We start from the raw sequence: 15,829 nt of genomic DNA, 5'->3' as shown, positions 1-15,829 counted from the left end.
TTACTTTTCTGTCTTCACTCTAGCATCATGCAAAGGTCCACAGTAATCAGGAGAAATTTAGAGGGACAAGGGGGTTCCTATATTTTAGTGACATCCCAATCAGAGACTGTAGGACAAACTCAGGATGTTGCCTCTTGAGTTCAAAATAATCTCAGATGATCAAAAATCATCTCCAACCCTCCACAGCATCTTGCCAATGAAGCAGCAAGCTCTGTATACGACGGGCCCAGAGGTGTCTGCATCCTTGGACCTTCACGGCTCTTGGTGCCTGCCTCTTGTCAGGGAGGGTGTCTGAGGAGACAAGAGCAGAGAACAGCACCATTCCCACCTACAGGACTCTCCAGCACCTAGGTGGCATTGCAGCCACTTCTCCCTGGCCTTGAGCTCAGCGGCGGGGTGGCCACCATGCGGCCCTCTTGACAGGTTGGTGGGTGAGGGGTCACTGCCCAGCAACACTGTAGCTGCTGTCAGGTCCTGCCATGACTTTCCAACCATGAAGCCACTCAACATCCACAGCTGCAACTCTTCCATTCCAGAAGTGGCTGCAGATCCCACTCAGACCCCAAGACACTCTGCTATTTCCTTCAGGACTGCTTGTTTCTGGAGTCACTGATTTAGGGATGACCTTGTGGCTAGTCATTTCGGGAACGTGCATATCTCTACCACAGCCTTATATGCCTTGAGTTCTGGCTTGCCCAGAACTCATCAGAGATGGTGAGCAGGGCAGGCCACGCATGGACAGGGCGACGGTGGGCAAAGCAACAGTCCAATGTCACCATCGCCATGTGCAAAGCATCTCGGGTGCATCCGCCCTTTCTGACTCTGCCCCTTCCATGGAGCCCATGTGAGAACTCTTCAGCTCCAGATGAATGACCGTCGGCACCAGGACGAGAAGCGTATCTGCTGTGAAGGTGGTGCCTGGACACCGGGCATGATGCCCAGGTCCCTCCCCTAGGACCAACACCCTCAGGCCCTGCTCAGGGAGGGCCAGTGCAGGGGCTGCCTTCATTCCAGGTTGAGTGGTGACCTCCCAACATCCATGTCCACCTGCAGCCTCAGAATGTGACCTTGGACACAGGGTCTTTGCAGATGTGACCAGCTCAGTTAGGAGAAGGTCACACAGGAGTGGGGTAGGAGGAGGCTATGTGAGGGCATGGACGCAGAGGGAGGACTGTGGGGAAAGAGGCAGAGCCTGCAGTGAGCAGCTTCCAGACAAGGAGCACCAGAGATGCCAGGCAGGACAAGGAGGGGACCCCCAGGGACGTCAGAGAGCTCCTGTCCCTGCCCACTTTGATCTCAGATTCCAGGCCCCTAGAACCATGAAAGAATAAATTTCTGCTGTTTTAGGCCACCCGGTTTGCAGTATTTTGTGACAGCAGCCCCCGGACATGAATACATCCTCTGAAGATTAACTCTCCCTGGTGGCACTTCCCTGGCCTCATTCTGAGACATCTCTGGGGGGCCTTCCCACCACCAGAACTTCCCCGACCACCCATCACACCTGCACGGCAGCGAACCTCCATCTCAGAACCCGAAACAGAACACAGTAACTGGGGGGGCAGGACGAACGGGGGCTTTCTTCACTTTATAAGGAGTTACGTTACTGTAACTTGGCTGTGTCTGTGATCAAGACGTACCAGAAGAGCTTTCATCCTTGCTTTGACAGACACAGGCACGCACACAGGCCACATTCACAAGCACATGTACACACACAGACCAGCCAGGTGCCATCACTGTCATGGTCGCAGGTTGGTCAGTCAAGGGATGATGCTCACGCAGGTGCTGGCTTTTTAGATAAAATTCTTGATGCTACCAGAATCTTCAAACTCCTTCTCTGCTCTACCAAACTGCTAAACTGGTAGCAAAGTTGGGTGACTGGTGCCACCTAGCCTATTGTTTCCCTTGCCACTTTCTAGTGAATTGTCAGCACATCTGAAGATGGGAGGGTTTGATTCTCGATGACTGGGTGCTCCTTCCAAGCACGTGCGAGGGTGGCCTCCCTGCAGGATGGCCATTGGCCGTACTGGCTGGGCCCCGCCAGGCATGGCTGCCACGCTGCCTGTGCCACTGCATTCAAGCAGATTGGTTGTTAAGCCACAGCGGGTGGGAACATTTTTAATGATTTAATGAGATCTACAGCAGCCAAACATTATCTCTTATGCAGGTCCCTACCCAGAGCCGAGAGCAAGACTGCAGTTAGCCCACAGGCAGAAGGAGTCGTCAACAAACTTCAGTCATCAGAGAATAGCACGACGGTCACCAGGGGCCACAGCCTCACTGTGGATGGCTCCCGGGGGGCCCGTGGCTTCCCAGGCTGTTTTCCCACATGTGTGTTCACCTCCAAGGGATAAAAGCAAGACCTCAGAATGCATTTCTGGATTTACTTTGTAACTCAGTTGATTCCAAGCAGAACCTTCCAGTGGATGGACACAGCCTGTCGCCCAGCCCGCTGGGGAGAGACACATGCTCATGGGAAACCCATGGCCAAGAAGCTGCGTGGAAAGCTTTCTCTTCCAAGTGTCAGAAATTTCTAGAATCCGTTAATAAGTGTGATATTAGGAGGATTCTGCCCAGATGAGGATGTGGAAAACTGTTAAGGGGGAAGCCAGGAGAGGAAAAAGCCGCAAAGCCTGAGCAAAGTCATTAAGCAGCAGCTGAGAAGCCCTGGAGCAGAGAATGCCACTGATATTCATGGCTGAGCAGAACCTGGTCCTGTGGAAAGAACAAAGTCTGAAGCACAGCCCAGCTGAAGGTGTTTGGCCCCAACAAATCCAAGAAGGAGATAATTTTGTTCTACAAATTATTTTCTTTTTTTGTTGGTGAGACAGTCTTGCTCTGTTACCCAGGCTGGAGGCAATGGCGCGATCTTGGCTCACTGCAACCTCCGCCTCCCAGGTTCAAGTGATTCTTCCCCCTCAGCCTCCCAAGTAGCTGGGATTACAGGTGCTCACCATCATGCCAATTTTTGTATTTTTATAGAGACAGGGTTTCACTATATTGGTCAAACTGGTCTAGAACTCCTGACCTCAGGTGATCCACCTGCCTTGGCCTAACAAAGTGCTGGGATTACAGGCGTGAGCCACCATTCCCAGCCTACAAATGATCCTCTGGACCCCCAGAGACAAAGAATGACCAGATGACTGAACACCTCCATGGCCATATTTTTTCTGGACCCCTAAGGTCTCAAGTTTGACACATTTCCAGACCTGAGAAATGGACAACACCCTGTCAGTCCGAGCCTTTTAAGACGTCGAAGCAACTCTCCTCTCAACTCCCGTGTTGCCAGAAGATGGCCAGTTGACCAAAACTAGTAAGATATCATAGTAAAACCCAGATCTATAACTCTGATTAATCCTTCATGGAGACTCAGGAGACCCGTGAAAGGACCGCTTACTCCTTTCTCAAAACAGCGTCTTTTGGGATTGCATGGCCTTGAATCCTTCCCTTAAGGATCCTACCAAAAAACAAACAGCCATTTTTCCTTTAGAACATCTTTTTAAGGCAGAGAGGGGAAAAAACAACCAAATTTGAAAGTCAACCAATTCTATCGCCAAAGATAGAGTCTTATGATGTGAAGAGAGAACATTGTTTAATTATCGTAAACTACAAACTTCTGTCGTCCCACAGACTGCCTTAATTCAACCACATTTACGCTTGGTCAGCATCCTCAGCATCCCCTCTAAGTCTGGACTTGGAAATGAGAAGGAACGCAGAGCAGAGAAAGCAAACATCTAGAACCAGACGTTGGCCACCAGGCAAGAAATATTTCTACAGGGGACAGCCCTTGGTTCCTGTTAGGGCGCAAGGGACCTGAGTGCACCCCGATGTCCCCGCACGGTTAGGCATGGCTGCCTGCTGTCGGTGTGCGCCCAGCCTCGTCACATGTTTTTAAGCATGAGAAACGCACTCAGGACACAATTCTCAAGGGAGCACTCTAACCCCGTGCAGAGTAACGCGGTGCGAAGTGGGCACGTTCACGCCTCTTGAGCACCCTGACCCCAGCGGGCTGTCTCAGGCCCTGTGAGCATTTCCTTGTGTGCCTTTCAACGCGGCTTGTTTGGTAAAGTCTCCAAAAGGGCACCCATGGACAGGACAGCAGGCCAGGCTGCAGGGCAGTGTCAGGGATGAGGGTGAGAAAACATAAACTTGGGTTCCCACAGTCCCAGGGGTTCCAGAAACCCTCCTCTGCCCTGGGCAGCCGGCCGCCTTCTTCCACACGGCAACCGAGCTCCCACCTGTGTGGCTTCAGAGGCAGCCTGCTGGCTGTCACTCCCACATTCCCGTGGGGAGCCGATGTGCTCTGCATGGACATCCCATCAGAAGCAGACACTTCCCATGCCTTTTTTGTCAATCAGTTGTTTGGCTGAAGGAGGGAAAACCCCATACATATGAATAACCTTCTCCCTTCACACTTAAAGTTGCTGCATGTTGCCTTAACGGTTCGAAGAGTCGTACTTTGCCGCATTTCGGCTCCATGGCAGAGCACACGAGGCATGTAGCAATGGGCCACAGTCGCACGGTGAAGACGCGGCCCGCGGCCCAGCCCTGGCCACTTCTCAGCATGTTGAGGAGGTGCAGGGCATCCCTGCTCACACAAACATGCTCACGTGCCATGAACACACCACCCCGATGAAGTTCACGTCAGAGCCGATCCCCTCCCCACCCCAGTGTTGTCCTGACAACACGGCCACGTGACACGAACACACCACCCGGATGAAGTTCAAGTTAGAACCGAACCCCCACCCAGTGTTGTCCTGACTTCAATGCTCTGCCCCTCCTGTGGCCCAAATGCCCTCCAGGGCCACTGGGCAGGGACTGGCCAGCCCACTCGTCTGAGGGAGCATCGGGCCCAGCCAGGATCCTGCCTGCCACATGGAACAGGCTGCCGAGTCACCAAGGAGGACGGGTCTGAGTAGGAGGATGCCATGAGCAGTTTGGCAAGCCCTTCGCTGGCCTCACGTGTGTGCCTATTCCCAGCACAAAACATAAATCCCACTCCTGGGCAGACGTCTAGGGCCCCACAGTACACGATGCGGCACTGTTGGGGTGTGGCAGAGTGATAACACCCGACTGACTACACAGGAATACAATGTGAGTGTTGGGGTGTGTGCAGGAAAGGGGTCATGACATGGCCCTTCAGAAGGGCAGTACATCCCCTGGTAAACTGAGGCACAGGAAGCTGCTGCCTGTGGTGTAGTCTGGCAGCACCATGAGCGCCTGGCCCCAGTTTACTCGTCTGCACCCGAGTGTGGCTGCCCGGTGAGCCCTGCCACTGTCCCCCACAAAAAGGACTCTATCCAACAGACAGGCTCATGCCCTGGGAAAATAACAAATCTGCACCGAGTTAAAGGCTGGATGGCGGCTTCCTGCCCCGCTGTTGTCCCCTGCACTGCCCGCCGTGGACAGGGCAGTGATGCTGCTTCTGCTTATGATTACCGTTTTGAACCTGCCACTGAATCATTCTGAGTTTTCACCCAGCGGCAAATGTCCCTCCTTCAGAGACAATGTTCAGCTGAGGCGGCTGAGAAAGGGAGGGTGTTGTTTTTGTGAATGACTCATTAGCACCTCTAGTGACTGGCAAGGCCTTCTTGGAGCAAAGGAGGCTCACAGGAGAGAAACCGTCCCCATGTCCTTTGCAGGGAAGGGGAAGAAAAGAAACAAGTTGCAGGGACAAACGCGGGTTCCTTTTCCCCGCAGTCCCGCTGGAGGGGACACGAAATCCCACACCTGTCTCAGTTTGTAAATTGAAAATATATTGGTCCCATTGCTGCTGATTTTCTCTTTTCTTCTTCTTCTTTTCTTTTCTTTCTTTTTTTCTTTCTTTCTTTTTTTTGAATGGGTGGGAATCATTCCACTTTGCCATGAGGAATGCTGGAGAAATGAATAATTAAAAATGAAAAAAGAAAGTCTTTTCAAGGCTGTTTACTTGGGTGACACAAATGTTTCTTTCTCCTCATAGGGCCCACCCACAGAAAGGAGCCGAACAATGCCGCGCTGGGCTTTGCCGGCCGGGTCTCGAGAGCCCAACCTCGCAGAGCCCTGCTGGGCCCTTTCAGCTGACGCCCTTTCAGCTGACGCCGCGCCTGACAGGCCAGCCCAGACGCGGCCGGCCCGCTGCTAATTACAAGGGCATTGTTGCTCAAGTGCTTTCTGTGTTTACATAGTTGGACAAGTCTCCCTTAATTGTCCAAAAAAAAAAAAACTAATATTTCAGAAAAAGGGTGGGCTGATCAGAGAAAAAGGATTTACTCCTCACATGTATCAATACTGAGCACAAAACCCAGAGTTCTTCTTTGATAGCACCCTCGGCCTTGAGCGAACTTGGACAGACTCCTCCACCAACTTCCAGAGCAGGTGCCCAAAGCCTTTTGCGATCTGTAGACAGATAGATGAGTGTCAGTAGCTTGCGGCTCTGGTTACAGAGGGTTTAAGTTATCCTAGCAAGTAAATAACCAAAGTTACATCATTTTAATCAACATTCATCATTTTAATTGCCTGAATCTCCACCAGAACAAAGTAACACTATAGTTTTATGGTATTTGATTAATGAGGGCAGGAAAATTGAAGTTTTTGCAATAAAACTAAAAAAAAATCAACAGACTTTTATCGTTTTTTCCCTTGTGATTTTAATTTAATGGCTCGTGTTTTCATTACTGCAGAGGCTGTGCACTTCAGCGTGCAATTATGTCCCATCTGTGAAGCACTGTGTTACTGTGTTATTACAGTTTATTCTAGTAGCTTTTCAATCACTTTTGAGTTGGGCTTTACAAGTATTCTTGCAGCAGGTGGGCTTCCTGGCATGGGCCCAGGAACACACAAAGCGCAAAGCTGGAGTCTAATGGCAGCATATGCATGTGGCACGGAGCGGCAGCCTTCCCCCATATGCTGCGGGCAGCCCTTGAGCCTGCCAGTCACTCTTCTTACTGACTACAGTCTCTAAGTAGTTTTCTGCCAGGGAAAAATATACCAAGGCAGCAAATTTCTCCAGTGCACCATCCTTATTACTGAGACAACCCTGTCATTAGCAGGAGCACAATGAACCTGAACCAGGGATGCATACCAATTAGGCTGCACGGAGCACTTTCGCTTCTTATCTCCATGGAAACGCGCCCCCCGGCTGCAGTGGACAGGCAGGAATGTCCCCCCACCCATATGCCACCTAGTTAACACTGCACACTTTCATGTGAACCAAAATCCGCTCCAGCCCTCTCCGCTGAGGAGAGAAAGGGAAGAAAACAACGGAAGTCTCCGTCCATGCGGAGACCAGAGCCTTTAGAATTCCGGGTCTCGCGCAGCCACGGCTCCCAGCCACAGACGGGAGTCGATGCATTATCACCCGTACGGCGTCTAAATCTAGAAATAATACCACTCCCCACCCCATTCAGTCTGGCGGGGAGAGTTTAAACAACCTAAAAGAAATTGCTTTATCCCGTTCAGGAAAAAAAAAAAAAAAAAAAAAAGGAAACCAAATATTTGTTTTTAAATCGACAACGTGTCTCACTTCCGAGAGCCTAGGACAACTCCATCCGCGGCTTCAGAGCCCTTCTCCCTGGGACTTTCTGCCTGCACCCCCGCCCCCCTGTACAAAATGCACCTAAGGAAACAAAAGACTCGGAATACCCGTGTGTGGAAAGAATCTCCAACCGGCATTCTGTGAACTTTGCAAAGACCTGCTAACGAAGTCTTTTGTTTTCTTTGAGTGTGTGTGTGCATGTGTTGAGAGACGGAGAAAGGGACATGTTTTTTATTTTAGTGGCCCCGTAGGTAGGCAACTGAGAGATTCTGACTTTCAGATTTTCACACTGTGGGTTGGGGTTCTCGTTTATAATTTACAGTGTTAACTCCCAGCAAAAGATACACCACGGCTTTATTTTCCTCTAAATTCCAGTAGCAAGGTGACAACAGGGCAATCCCTTGCGTGCTGATGTCAGCCTTCCTGAGCCATGTCACCCCCTCCAGAGCCGGCTGCGTCCCCGTCTTCGTGATCCAGCAGCCCCTTAGCAACCCTCTTCTGAACCGTCATCGTCTCCCTACTAAGGATGGTGCAGGCTCTGTCTCTTACTTTTTTCATGCAGGGGTATTTTTTCCAACATCGGCTCTAAACTGTCACTCACCTTGCAACAGAAAGAGATTCTCTCAGGCTGATGGTAGCAAACCACCGCGGCCGAAATGAGGGGTAACCGGCCCTTGCACTCCAAAACTGCTGTGGCCACAGCCTCTTTCTGTCGTGTATGTGTGCCGGGGTTCTCAGGGAAGCACAAGTTCTGCGGTGAGCTGGTGCAGACTTAGGTTCCTACCGAGCCACAGCCTGAGCTCGACAGGAACCTAAGTCAGTCCCATTGAAGGCACAAAGAAGTGCTGTTTGAAAAAGAAAAAAACACACACACACACACAAAATACAAGATGCTGTGAAATAAAGTCACGTAATTAGTGACAGTGATGCAGGAAGATGAAAGGTACAGGGGGCTGCGAAACCTGATTTCTGAGCACAAAACCGATTGATGTAGGACGAGTGATTTCCCCAGGTACCGTCACTTATAGAACATTTATTTTTTATTATAAGAGCAATTCTAGATATACATGAAATTCACTGGATTCTGATGGGAATAATTTCCTCCTGCCTAATGCGTCCCTATGGAAATCGCGCAACTCTTTGATTTGTGTTTTTAAGTTCAAGTCATCCAGGGAAAAGAAAACTTCTTTACTAAAGACAGAGTAATCCTCAGCCCACCTCAAGCACAGCCCAGAAGGCGGAGGGAGACCAAGTCACAGGAGGTTTAATTCGGTGCTCAGGGCTTGGCCTTTCTCCCAAAATACAGGAGGGTCCAGATGAAATAAGAGATGGCACTTGAACAATTCAGCAACTTCACCTCCCAGCCGCGCTGGAGACATCCTGTGGAACATGCGAATAATCACCAAGACCTACATTCCTTGACTCAAATGCTACAGTTCAGAGTTCAACCCACAGCCCAAGAGAATGAAAGCAATTTGTGTTTATACTTCTTTACGCTTTGTTCTTTCTCAGAGAAGGTCTGGAAAGCCCGTTGTGGCCCTACCTGGCACTTCAGGCTCTACAGAGATCGGCTGTTTTCCGCATTTGTTGAAGAAGGACGGCTAATCTCCGCCTGCCCCCCACCCTCCGAACATTTACAGGTTCCAATGCAGCTGGGGAGATGTGAGCTCCTCAGACTAAAATCCAGCATCCTAGACAAGGTCTGTGCTCCACCCACCCCAAGCAAGGCAGGGGCTTCTTGTCAGGGGGCTGCCCAGAGGGTCTGACGCCTCCTGTTCCAGTCACGATGCTCGATGACCCTCTCTTATTTTCGTCCTCGTGCTCCCTAGGCGGCAGGCAGTGACACAGTCACACACTAAGCAATGAGGGGTCAGTCATGCCAGAATCCACCGGGCTTCTCTGTCCGTCCACTCACCGCAAAGTGGCACCCAACTGCTGGTTGGGCTACACTGAACTTCTTAAGGCAAAAGTTGTGCCCTCAGAGCCATTGTTTCATTCTTCCTCTCAGACCCAGGTTGCCCTTCAGCCGTGTTCAGCCTGGCCGGGAGTTGAAGGTGCCACCTGGCCTTACTGATGGGGTGTCTGTTGGGTTGGGCAGGCAGTCGCCAATGGGAAGCTCCCGCCTGCTGGCTGAGTGTCCAGGCTAGTGGGTCACTGTCTGTTCTGATCTATTGAAAGGCCTGCTAGAGTCTGGATGTTTTCCCCAACCAAATCTCATGTTGGAACATACTCCCCAATGTTGGAGGTGGGCCTGATGGGAGGTGATGGGGTCATGGGGGGGTGGATCCTTCATGAATGCCTGGGGCCATCCTCTTGGTGATGAGTGAGCTCTTGCTCCAAGTTCACAGGAGATCTGGTCATTTAAAGTGTGCAGCACCTCCCTCCCTCTCTCTCTTTTGCTCTCTCTCATTCCTGCTCTCACTGTGTGATGTGTCTGCTCTCCCTCCACCCTCCACGATGACTGGAAGCTTCCCGAGGCCTTCTCAGAAGCTGGGCAGATGCCAGCGCCATGCTTACACAGGAGCCTGCAGGAGAGCGAGCCAATTGAACCTCTTTTCTTTGTAAATAACCCAGTCTCCAGTATTTATTTACAGCAATGCAAGAACAGCATAGCACACAGCCATCGCAGGGCCAGCACCTCTGTTCTTAGAGCCTCTACTGCGGAGTTTTTACAGACGTCTCAGCCTACCCTCTCTGGGGCCGTGCATTTTCTTCGTGGGTGCTGTTACGGGTTGAACTGTGTCCCTCCAGAAGATATGCTGAGGCTCTCTCCCCTAGAACTTCACAACGTGACTTTTTTGGAAATAAGGTCATTGCAGATGTAATTAGATAAGAGGAGGTCATCCAGGAGTTGGGTAGACCCTAATCCAACAGGGCTGGTGTCCTTATAAGGAGAGGGAGTTGGACACAGAGAGGAGATGCACAGGAAGAAGGCATGAGGATGGAGGCAGAGATTGGACTGAAGCATCTACAAGCCATGGGGGCACTGGGGCTAGGGGGCCACCAGACAGTGGAAGAGATGGGAAAGGATCTCTCTCCAGGGGCTTCCCAGGGAGCATGGCCCTTTGGATGCCCTGATTCCAGACTTCCAGCTTCCAGGACCGTGAGAGGGTTATTCTCTGTGGTTTGGAGCCACCCTGTGTGTGGCACTTTGTTACAGTAACCCTATATAACCAACACGGGTGCCCGTTAGACAGTGACTCCCCAGGTTTGTAGAATAAGGGAAGAAACAGGACATTTCGATGAAAAAATAATTAGTTTAGCTTCCCAGGGGTATAGAGAATGTTCGAGGACTCAGGAGCCACACAGCCTGCATTCCACTCAGTCCTCACAAAGGGCAGCAAAGTGTGTCCATAACTACAAGGACTCTGAATCCAGTCAGTCTCAGTCCAAATCTCAGCCCTGCCAGGTGGTGGCTGTGCCGCCTTGGAGAAGTTACTTAAGCTCTCTGAAACTCAGGTTTTTCATCTGGGAACTGAAGACAAAAGCAGCCTCTAAGTCATAAATTTCTATCAGGCAGAGTAAGTCAGCCCATGTAAAAAATCATGTCTAGTATATAGTATATAGTTAATGCCTGGGGACTAATGTATAATAAAATTTATAGGAATAAATGCTATCTTTTTTCTCTTTACAAAACTATATTTAATTTTGTGCCATCACTGTCCAAAGTCGCTTTCCAATTCCAAATCGGTCGTACATCAAATGCAGGTTTCTTTTCGCATGTAAATTAAAACCGCAGATTTGTCCTACGTGGGCAAGAAAAATCTGCTTTCTAGAACTGATGTGCAACCAAGGCTGTTCTTGGCTGCCCTGTGGGACGGCTCCTGACTGTCCCCACTGAGCTCCTGGACCCCAAGTCTGTGTCACTCTTTCCATGAGCAACACCCTAACCCAGCGTATATGACGGGTCTTCTTTTTGTTAATGTTCTCATATTTATTTTCTATCTCCTCAAATAAATATGAATAATAAGTAACAATAGAGATCGCATGTAATAATTCCTCATATCTCTAGCCCTCATACATTATTTTCAACATGAAATAAGCTTAAAATATTAAATAAGATAAAAAGCAAAATAACAGATGAAAGTCAGGTGGTTGTGGTGACTGCGTTCTGTTTACGCAGCACTTTAGAGCCCTTAGGACACCCTCCATGTGCTTTCCTGCCTGGCCCGGCCTCAGGGGCTGCAGTGCTTTTTTCTTTTTTCTTGCAAATAAGGACATGAGGCCATTATTATTATTAACATCTTCATATGCAGATGAAGGACCTGGAGCATAAAGATGTTTAGGAGCTTATTCAAGGTCCACAGCTAGTGAGGGCCACACCCCCAAGCAGGTCGCCCCAGAATCTGTGCCATTAACTGCAAAGCTATCGTTCCCTCTTCGTGGTGTGGGGAAGATCACGTTAGGTAACATGTGCACCTCACTCAAAACGGTGCGTGCTCTTCAGGACTCAGTGGAGGCTAGCTCTAAGTAGGGCGATCACATAAAAGCTGACTCTCATTTTTGGAAATGAACAATGGCATGCATATCAATTACATCACAACAACAGGTGAAAAAGCAGGGCCCTCTCAGGCAAACTGACTCACATAGTCTTCTCGGCGGTAATGATGGTCCCAGATTATCAGCTCCCAGGGAGAAGAGCACATCCTGCCACAGGCACTTTGTGTGAAGACTCATGAATATTTAGGACCAGGACGTTTCCCTCTGGAGGCTGGATCTGGGGCAGCAGAGAGGAAAATGAGGCTGCACCCAGGACTCTGAGGCAGGCAGGGTACCGATCACACCGAGACCCCAGTATAAGCAAGGTTTTAAAATCCCCCAGTGGGAAATCTAATAAAGTAACTTGGATTATTTTGAATCCACCAACTTATCAGTATGCCCTTCCACGTGGGAGACTCAGATGAGCATCATTAAACCTGTGCTTCTATAAAATCCACACTCTATTCATATAATATATATGGTCAAAATACAAGTGAGATATGAGTACATATGTTGCAAATTATGCTTATGGCTTTTAATAATTATATGATTGCAATATGTTGGAATAAGCCTTAAATATGCAATATGTTGGAATAATCTGAACATCTTAGTTATGGTAGAAGCCATTGGGTGGGTGCATCTGAGTGGGGTGGGAAGGACAGGCCTCAGAGTCAGAGAATCCCCAGGTCAAGTGACAGCTTTGATGCCCACCCACTTGGGCAAATCACTTTTCATCCTTAGCATCCTCAGGTATAAAATTGGGCTACATGCAGGCTCCCTGTTCTATATTTTAAAAAATAGAAAAGGAAAATGAAGATACCATTTGTCCTTTCTCACTTTCGCAGCGTGATTGAGAAAATCAAATAAAATAATGCAAATATAGTTTCTCAGTTATTCAACATTTATTGTATACCTTCTGTGTATCACACCTGCATGAAGCACTTGGCTTGCAGACAGGGAGAAGGACAAATAAACTGACAGCTATCCTGCAATGTGCCGAGCGCGCAGGTGAACCTGGCCCTTGGGCTAGCATGGACAGGCACTCCCTAATTTACCCGTCCTCATGGAAACTGTTCTAGAGCTCTGGGTTTTAGCTGGCAAGCCCAGGTCTGTGCTCAAAACGAACAATATTAGTGTCAACATTTATAGCAAGGTATATATGATAAAGCCAATTTTTACACGGTCTTAGAAGTGTGAAAATAAGTACTACCGAGCAACTGATTTGTATCTTTGTCCCATTTGCTGAAATTTCTAACGTGGATAATCTTTAAAGTCTATAGAAATAGACCTGGTCATTTTTTTCCATTTGGAACCATCAATTTATTTCACTTAAGTTATCAAAGTGCAAATCATAGCTCCCGGTTTCTTCCAATCCCGGCTCCTTTTGAGCTGATGTCGCACAGATGAAATTTCAGCTCCTGCCCCTTGTAATTACGCAAGCTGAGGCCTTGAAAGCTCTGAATGCATCCGAACACTTTTCTAACTGACTCTGTTTAGTCCACACCAGGCCGGGAGAGTAAACACATGTGGTGTGTGAATGGGTAGCTTTGCGTGGGTGCTGTCCGGTTTGAAATCGCAGAAGATTGATTTTTCCATGAAAACCCCTGGATGTGTATCTGCCCTTTTCCTGACCTCTGAGATGCCTGCCCTTCCCTTTTTGAAGCCCTCTCGTCGCCCACCTTCTGTGACCTCACCTCACCCAGGACAGCCCCATGCCTCCTATCCACCAACTGCCCTTGGGTAACAGGACCCACTCTTGGGTGTGGCAAGGACAGGCGGGATGTCCACCACAGCCATGCCTCTTCCCGACACAGGATACTACTGCACCCCAACCCCCCCTTGCAGTTGGGCTGGGACCTGTGACTGCATTTTGACCCAAATGTTCCTGAACAGTTCTCAAGATTTTGATGCTCTTTGGCTGGAAGACACCTAAGGAGGAGGCTATAAGAAATGGCAGCACCATGAGATGGAAGATCCTGGCAGATCCTGGCCTGCACCTGGTAAGGTTGCAGGAAGCCTGTGAGGTGTGGGGGCGGCCGGCCCAGGCCAGCCTCAGCGAGGTCTCCATGGCTTCAGTGCTAGCTGAGTGCCGCCGGCCCAGCTCTGTGCTCTCAGCCCCTGCCTCTGTCTGGAGCTTCCACATGCAGATCCACCACTGGACATCTCCACGTCTTAAGACACACTCCCCTTCTCCTGCCAAACCCCCATCTGCTCCTCTGCCTCTGGGGATGCTTCCATCCACAGCACCGAGGCTGGGCGATGACTCCCTAACCTCCTGGTGCCTGCCATTACCTGCACCCCCAAAGTCCTCCTCCCCACTCCTGGGGGTCTCTCTGCTCCAGGTCTACACCACCTGAACCCTTGGCCTGGCCATTGGAAGAGCCACTGTGCCCTGCCCTGGCCCCAGGCCCTTCCTCCAGACCCACTTCCCCCTGAACGTAAAGGAACACACATTTGATTTGGATGCCATCCTGCTAATGCCCCCCGCCCCCCAGCCCCGCCCTGCAACAGCGATTTTCCATGGAATTCCGGAACCATTTGGGATGAAGCCTCTGGACGTCCCTGCCAGCCTTGCCTCTCCCAGCCACCCTCCTTCCCACTGCAGACCGCCGCTGCCCTGCCTCTGCTGCCCCGTTCCACAGGCAATCCTGCCTCCTGCCAGCCCTTGGCCTGGGCTCTGGGCTGCCTCACGCCCTGCCCTGCCATCCTTTCACAACTCTGTCCTCACCTATCAGCTTCCCGTCTCCCCTGCCGTGTGGGGATGGCTCCCGCACTCCCTGTCACATCTGCAGCCATGCATGTGAAATGGAGGAGAGAGGGAGGGAGAAAGGAAAGAAGGAAAGGAAGGAGGAAGGGAGGGGAAAAGGGAGGAAGGGAGATGGGGTGGGCAGACACGGTATTTCCAGCTCACCCCTCAAACCAACATCTTACCCCTTTTACAGAATTGTACCCCTTGGTCTGGCCTTGCCAGCATAGGCAGGACCCCTGCCGAATCCAGTCCGAGCTGTAGGAGGCTGGTCCTGTGTAGAGAGCATCTGCAGGTCCCCAGGCCTGTCCCCAGCTTCACCGCCACCCCCTCCACACAGACCCCAGCGGCAGAGCCTTGCTGCGTGGAATGTGGGGCCCCGTGGACCCTCGGGCCTGTCCCCAGCTTCACCGCCGCCCCCTCCACACAGACCCCAGCGGCAGAGCCTTGCCGTGTAGAGTGTCACACGTGCCACTGCACGGACGCCCTTTGAGAGTCCGCAGGGAATGCCGGCGGGAGTCATCGTGTGGTGAGCCGTGGTCCACGTCCAGATCCATCTCAACTTGTAAAATGGATTTTTTAAAGATGTTAAACCTTCCTTCACCTCAAACACAGTCTTTCTGATGGGCCTGCAGTGTTGATAAGTTCTTGCGGGCAGATGCCAAGGAGAGGAAGGCCTGGGCGGTGCAGCCGTGGGAAGCAGGCCGCTCTTCCTGTGGCCTTGCCACACCACGACCTGCCCATGAGCAGGGTTAGAGTCCAGACCTCGTCCCTCCCCTCCTCCCTCCCTTCCTGGGCATCGCACCAGATAGACAAGGGTGGATGTGGATCGACACAAGCTGCCTCAAGCCAGAGGCCGGCACCCAACTGGCTCCCAATGGTCCTCAGTTATTTATTGCTTGGTTGAAAGTGAGGTTAAGAAACCAGGTGAGCCAGGCACTCCTCATACAGCAAGGTCTGATGGTGATCGCTAGAGGGCTGCGGCCTCTGGAGCTGGCAAGGAACCTTGGGGCTGCCTGCTGTCACCCAGGGGTCCCTGCTGGGTGCTCATCTGTGTCTCTCTCCATTGGGGACATTGCTGGGGCCACACA

General features: G+C 50.8%; 1 long non-coding RNA gene across 2 annotated transcripts in view; it reads right to left on the bottom strand.

Annotated features, from left to right (window-relative positions):
* LOC116270514 overlaps window positions 1–14,467 on the bottom strand; it is a 164,119-nt gene extending 149,652 nt beyond the window's left edge. For both annotated transcript variants that reach the window (XR_004178574.1, XR_004178575.1), the window contains exon 1: window positions 12,100–14,467. This is a non-coding gene — a long non-coding RNA (uncharacterized LOC116270514). The remainder of the gene's footprint in view (window positions 1–12,099) is intronic.
* Window positions 14,468–15,829: the final 1,362 nt, after the last annotated feature.

This window comes from Papio anubis, chromosome 15, assembly GCF_008728515.1.
Source record: "Papio anubis isolate 15944 chromosome 15, Panubis1.0, whole genome shotgun sequence".
In the NCBI taxonomy this organism is placed as follows: Eukaryota; Metazoa; Chordata; class Mammalia; order Primates; family Cercopithecidae; genus Papio; species Papio anubis.
Note: the sequence above shows the minus strand (reverse complement) of the source record. Positions and strands in the feature narration are given on the sequence as shown.